We start from the raw sequence: 6,887 nt of genomic DNA on the forward strand, positions 1-6,887 counted from the left end.
TGTAATATCTGATTTCAACATGCAAAGAAGAAGGAAAAGGCAGAGAAAACGTTCCAACCCTCCAAGACACCATTTTTGATCCGAAAAAGCTTCGATAACTCGCGCTCCGGTTGTCAGAAATTCCAGATAAATATATGTGAAGACCTCGGGTGCTAATCTCAATTATCAAAATTCAATCAGAATTACACTGATAATTAAACTAATAACTTACAAGCAAACAAATTAAACTTGAAAGCAAAAGCAATAATTTTTTTTTTTTTTAAATCAAGGCCTCGCTCGATCGGTAAAAGTTCACCGATCGAGCGAGCACAAATTCAGAAACTTTCTGCCCGCAAATCACATAGCCTCGCTCGATCGGTTAAAGTCCACCGATCGAGCGAGAAGGTCCTGTGCAGAAATTCAGAATCTGTTGTTGCTGTCCTATGCAAGATATAAAGAACGTGAAACAATCTAAGCATCTCAATTCCATACTAGAATGATTTAAAGGCAAGCTACAAGGTATAACATGCATACCAACTCAAACCTTAACTTGTACAAGTTTCTACAATGCAATACATCAAACTCATAAGTTGCATATAAGTATTGAAACTAAACTTCCAACAACTAACTTATACAAGGTTTGACAACATATATACAAACTTCAGGTAGCTCAAAACATCAATTGACAGCAACTTCTATTCTTAACCCGAGTCTCCACCCTAATCTCTCAATATCTCGTTCCACGACAAGTCCGACTCGAATATTCTTCAACCTGATGCAATGCACACATACAAGCAAAACAACAGCCGGATAGCTCCGGTGAGAATAAATCTTAGTATGAAAGACATCTATATAAATCAAATAGAAATAACTCAATCAAGTAATTTACTATTACAATCAACAATTTCCTTATGCCTTACCTACCGGATGTCTTTCAAATAAACTCATTCAATATCATAAAGACTCGAATACGGTTGAAGGTTAAAGGATTCAAGTCTTACAGGATCGATAATATAAAAATTCATATCGTTGGGATCCCGGGAATATAATCAGGCCATAAAAAAAATCAGCCTCCCACCTACGCTCCCGCTCGGGGTGGTAAAATCTGATATTCCCTGGACTGTGAACACTATATTGAGAACCGTGGCAAAAGAAATCAAGTCAGATCCCTAGCCTCTCGCATATAAGTTCACCACGTCCAATGTTTTCTTTTCGATTCTGTTTTCAATGTTTCGAAAGAATTGTGGCTCAAGGGGTTTACTCTCAACTCTATAATCAATCTACCACAACTCAACAATTCAAAATAATCTAAACCAACAATCTCAAATAAATTATCCATCATATATCTCAACAAGAAATCATGTTGAAAGCAAACAACTCATATATCAATTAACTAAGTCAAGTAATTCATAGAATCATATAAGATTAAGTAGTACACCTAATCATGCATGTATGTGATTTAATAAACTCGAAAACCACCACGTTTTTGAGTTATTCTACCTGTCGAATTAATGTCGAATCATACCTTTAATTGAACTCAAACCTCTAAAACTCTCGTACTACTTGATCAAACATAAGCTGTCCAGAATTCTGCTCAATCCTTCTTGTGATTTCAACTCTAGTTGTGTCCAACTTGTAGCTCAAGCTCAAATCAATTCCGGACTCGTCAACTCGACTTCAATACCTTTCAAATTAAATCTGAATTGAAGTGTTTACAAGTCATATATTAGCATTCAATTTCATCTAATCTCACAATTGCTTAAACACTTCAAAACTTGCCAAGATAACCGACATTCAAACCGGTATCGTATCGGTTACAAACCGGCACCCAAAAGTCCTATCTATTAATTCTAAGAACTTACACAACCTTCAAACATTGATATCTACTTCATATCAATATCATTTAATCACTACACATTAACATTCAGCCCTTTCATTTTTCAGAAATTCAACAAACAAGAATCGACAGCGTAACGGCTCGAATTCGATAATTCCAAAAGCATAAACGCCATCAATACTATACTTCAAACTCATATTCATACTCATTCCAATCTAAGATACATGAAATCAATAGCCCACAATTTTCAGAAATTTCAGAAAATAATCCATAATTCAAAAACATGTCCAAACGACGATCTTTTCTAAATCCGACTTAAATATACTATCGTCGTATAAACTAGAACACGTTTATAAAATCAAATCTTAATTCTAACAACATCCCAAAATTCAAGCACGATATAATTGAGCCAAACTTACGTCAAAGTGTAGCACTCGAAGCCGTGATCGCAAATATACGATCAATTTGAAATTCTATCGGCCGGATCGAGTTTTACCGGAATTGAAATGAACAAAAATGGCTTGGAGCTTTCCTTCCTTCTCCCACGGTTTTAGCTGCTGAATGGAGTCTGAAGAACATGATACATACACGTATGATGCATCAATTATAAGCCATGTGTAATCCACTTGCTTTAGGGAATTGCACTTTGGTCCCTTAATTTCTTAATAATGCAAATCGGTCCTTGGAACCTTCATCCATCTCTCTCTCGGTATTACTGTTGCTAAAGGAAACATATACACATGCAAAGTGTAATATAAATCTCTTGTTGACAAGTCAAATCCCATTTTTGCAGTTTAGCCCCTGAAACTTCGATATTTGCAGTTCAGTCCCTGCTCGAGTTTCTTCTTCCAATTAAATCCTTTAATTCTCGGAACATGGAATTTAAATCTTAAATCCCATAAATATTTAATTAAAATATTTATTCTTTTAATTTAAGAATCTCGGAATTTTAATTCTCAAAACCCGTAAATTCTCAAATTAAATATTTTTGGCTCGGAAATTAAATCTCTAATTTCCATAAATTCCAAATTGAATATTTTCCAAATACAAAATTTAAATCTCTAATTCCATAATTAAAATTCATATTTTCAGGGCCTTACAATATATATCTGCGATCACTACTCCGAGACCTTCGTTTTGGTATAAGTTTCATTCATCTTTCTCAGAATTTATTTGTATGTTGAATATGGAAATTTATGATTTTAAGATATAAGCATTTATGAGCTGTACCGATTACATATTCGCAGAAGGTTCGGAAAAAGACTATCGTTCGGATTTTATATGATTTTAGCAAGCAAAATTCGAACCCTACCCTATCTGATTATGATGCTTTTGATGATATTGATATGATATTATAAGTGATCTTGATTGTTGGATTGTTTTGGATATTGTTTGGATTGCCGGTTTGTAGCCGTTACGCCGTCGATTCGCAAAATGTCAAGACTTTGATATTAGTGAATAAAAGGAGCATGGTTTGAGTTGCATCTGATCTTGTTAGTTATTCGATATGTTATTTCTCAGCTTTCATTCGAAGATTGACGACTCAAGAATCCCGATTCGAACCGAGAAGGAGTTGAAGCAAGGTTTGCTAGCATTGTATTTGAAATGAAGTTGAGAAGCTGAGCAGATTTTGACATGTTGTTGTTGATTGTATTTACAGATTTGAAGTACTTTCAGACTCGACATCGAAAGTTATAAATGACAGCGAATCCAGATGGGATAGAACACTCGAAATAGCTATTGTTTCGAGTATTCCCTTGTTAATCACATACTTGGTTGAATATGTATTTTATGTGATTAGATGCTTTGATTGCTTTACATGTTTATGTGATTAGTTGTTCAAGATGTTTTATAGCATTTAATGCATACAGAACATGTTGCATTCATCTTGAACTCCAGCCTGAAAAACACAGAGGGTTGAAAAGCCTAGAGTGCATATGACGTTTGGAGGGCTGTAGTTGAGTGGCACGGATTGTAGACTTATTTCCAGAGCCAGAAGACTCACTATAGTTGCACCAAAGTCCGAGGAAATAAAGTATTTAACTTCACCTCGATTGGGTGAGTTGGTGTTCGTTAAAGATTTTATTTTCTCGGGATCCCAAGAACTTATATTCGATTGATATCAGCTTGATAGCCTCTTTTGGTCATATGCATTGCATTCACGTTTATTATCTCGCGATTTATGTTGTTATACTGGGATTTTATTCTCACCGGAGGTATCCGGCTATTGCTTTGTTTTGTATGTGTGCATGGAAATAGGTGGGGCAGGAGCTGGTCAGAAAAGACAGGGATAGCTCGAGATAGAGTCTTAGCATGTGAGGACACGGGTTTTAGCAGCACGACATGTACTTTGAGTTGATGAACCATGCTAGAAATGATACAAGAACATTGTATATTGTGGTTGAATACATGATAGTTTGTGTATCTTGTGTATGGAAGCTTATAAGATGTTATGAGATAACATGTATCTTATTTGGTAGATTGTACAAGAGATTATGGTTATTGTTTCTACCTTTGACAACACTTTGTTAGCAACAGATTTTTCAAGAATTGAAGCCCGCTCGATCGGGTGAAATTCACCGATCGAGCGAGCCATGTATTTTGCAAAACAGAGGAGTTGATTTTCTTGGCCGCTTGATCGGCTGAAGTTCACCGATCGAGCGAGGCCAAGAATATTTTGGACCCGAGAGTTTTTAATTTGAGCTCGCTCGATCGGGCAAGTTTACCCGATCGAGCGAGGTACCGTAGCCTTTAAAAAAAAAAAAAATTTTAGCTTTTAGTTCTTTAATTCTTTTAAGTACTCGATTAATTGTTGTTTATAATAAATTGCCCTAAGATAAGATTAGTAACACGGGTCCCCACAACAGGTGGTATCAGAGCATAAGTTTCTGGATTTAGATTGAAGTTGATGAGCGGGGTAGATTGAGTCTGTCTGATTGTTTGATATCACATGAGATTACATGTTGTATCTGATTATGTGCACTATATGCTAGCATGATTTATATTGCAAGATTTATATGATTGCATGATTATGTGCTTTCATTGCTACTGCATGCTATATACGCAATTGCATTCCAGATTATCCTCAGTCAGAACCTGAATTCTCGTGAGACTGCATGAGAATGCTTATCAGAGAAGGATGGAATAAATTGTTGCATATGATATTGTTTATGCACTAATCTGTTTGACAATCAGATATGCCTCCTCGTAAAGCACCGGCCACTAGATATCCATTAGCGGTTCCTCGGGCTGAACCAGCACCAGTACCACCGCCAGTTGCTGAACTTCAGAATGCACAAGGTAGTACATCTGCTGACCCTATGGATCCTACTGCTACTCCAATGGAGACTTTACTGAAGTGATTTCAGTCATTCAACCCGCCAACATTGAAGGGAACGGAAAAATCAGTGGATTGTGAGAATTGGCTTGAAGATATCGAACAGCTGTTTGAGTCAATTGATTATACCGATGATCGTTGTATCCGACTGGTAATACATCAACTTCACGATGTTGCTAAAAGTTGGTGGATTACTACAAAATGAGCGTTAGAACAGCGAGGTACGACTATCACCTGGATTGTTTTTAAAACTGAGTTCTATCAAAGTTTCTTTCCAGTCTCCTACAGGAAGGATAAGGGTGCTGAATTTGCCAATCTAAGGCAAGGCAACTTGAATATTGAGGAATATCTGGCCAAATTTTCAAGTCTTTTGAAGTTTGCTCCACATATAGCAGCAACTGATGAAGCAATGGCAGATCAGTTTATCAATGGCCTTAATCCCGATGTGTTTACATTGGTGAATAGTGGAAGACCTAATACCTTTGCTGATTCTTTGAACAAAGCTAAGGGAGCAGAAGCAGGTATATTACGACAACGAGGAACACCGTTCATTCCCCAGCCATTTCCACAGCTTGTATCAGCATCAGTTCCACAGAATCCGCCACAGTTTCAGCAACCATCTCTCAGACTTGAGGGAGGAAGCAGTGACAGAAAGGATTCTCGTTTCAAGCCTAAAGGGAAACAGTTTAAGCGGGCAGGTAGTAGTTCTTCCAGTTCTAGTGGACAGAGACAGTTTGGTACAGGTCAGAGAACTGGTGAATGAGGAGTGTTTTGTGGTAAGTGTGGTGGACGACATGCTATCGATCAGTGCAAAGGTGTGTCAGGTAATTGCAATATTTGTCGCCAACCAGGTCATTATGCCAAAGTATGTCCCCAACGAGCTATCGGTGAAAGTTCTTCTCGACTAGCACCTCAGGCAGAAAGGCAATTAGTGCATTCATTCCAGCCTCAGCAACCTCAGCAACAGACCAGAGTAGGAGGAAGTCAGACTGTTACTCAACCTCCTAGACAACAAGCTCGAGTATTTGCACTTACTGAGGAACAGGCACAGGCAGCAACTGATGATATCATAGCAGGTAACTGCTATTTTTATGGTTATCCTGCCTATGTTTTGATAGATACAGGTGCATCACATAAATTCATCTCTGAAAAATTTGTTATGATGCATTCTTTATCGTCTGAGCCATTGCCTACTATTGTTTCTATTTCTTCACCTTTGGGTGAAGATATTATCTCTGTTAGAATGATTCGAAATTGTGCTTTGCAATATGACGGGAATGTGATTGATATAAATTGTATAGTACTTGGATTATCAGATTTCGATTGTATTGTTGGTATAGACATGTTAACCAAGTACAGGGCAACTGTAGATTGTTTCCAGAAAGTGGTTCGATTTAGACCAAAAATGGCATCTGAATGGAAATTCTACGGTAAGGGTTCTCGAGCCAAGATCCCTTTGATATCTGTGTTATCTATGACCCGTTTATTGCAGAGGGGGCCGGAAGGATTTCTGATTTATGCAGTCGATGTATTGACATCCAGTCCAGCAGTAACAGATATTCCAGTTGTACATGAATTTGCTGATGTATTTCCTGATGAAATTCCTAGTTTACCTCCAGTCCGAGAGATAGATTTCAGTATTGATTTAATGTCAGGTACGCAACCAATATCCAAAGCTCCTTACAGAATGACACCTATTGAATTGAAGGAGTTGAAGGATCAACTGGAAGATTT

Source organism: Henckelia pumila, chromosome 3 (genome assembly GCF_033568475.1).
Source record: "Henckelia pumila isolate YLH828 chromosome 3, ASM3356847v2, whole genome shotgun sequence".
Lineage (NCBI taxonomy): Eukaryota > Viridiplantae > Streptophyta > Magnoliopsida > Lamiales > Gesneriaceae > Henckelia > Henckelia pumila.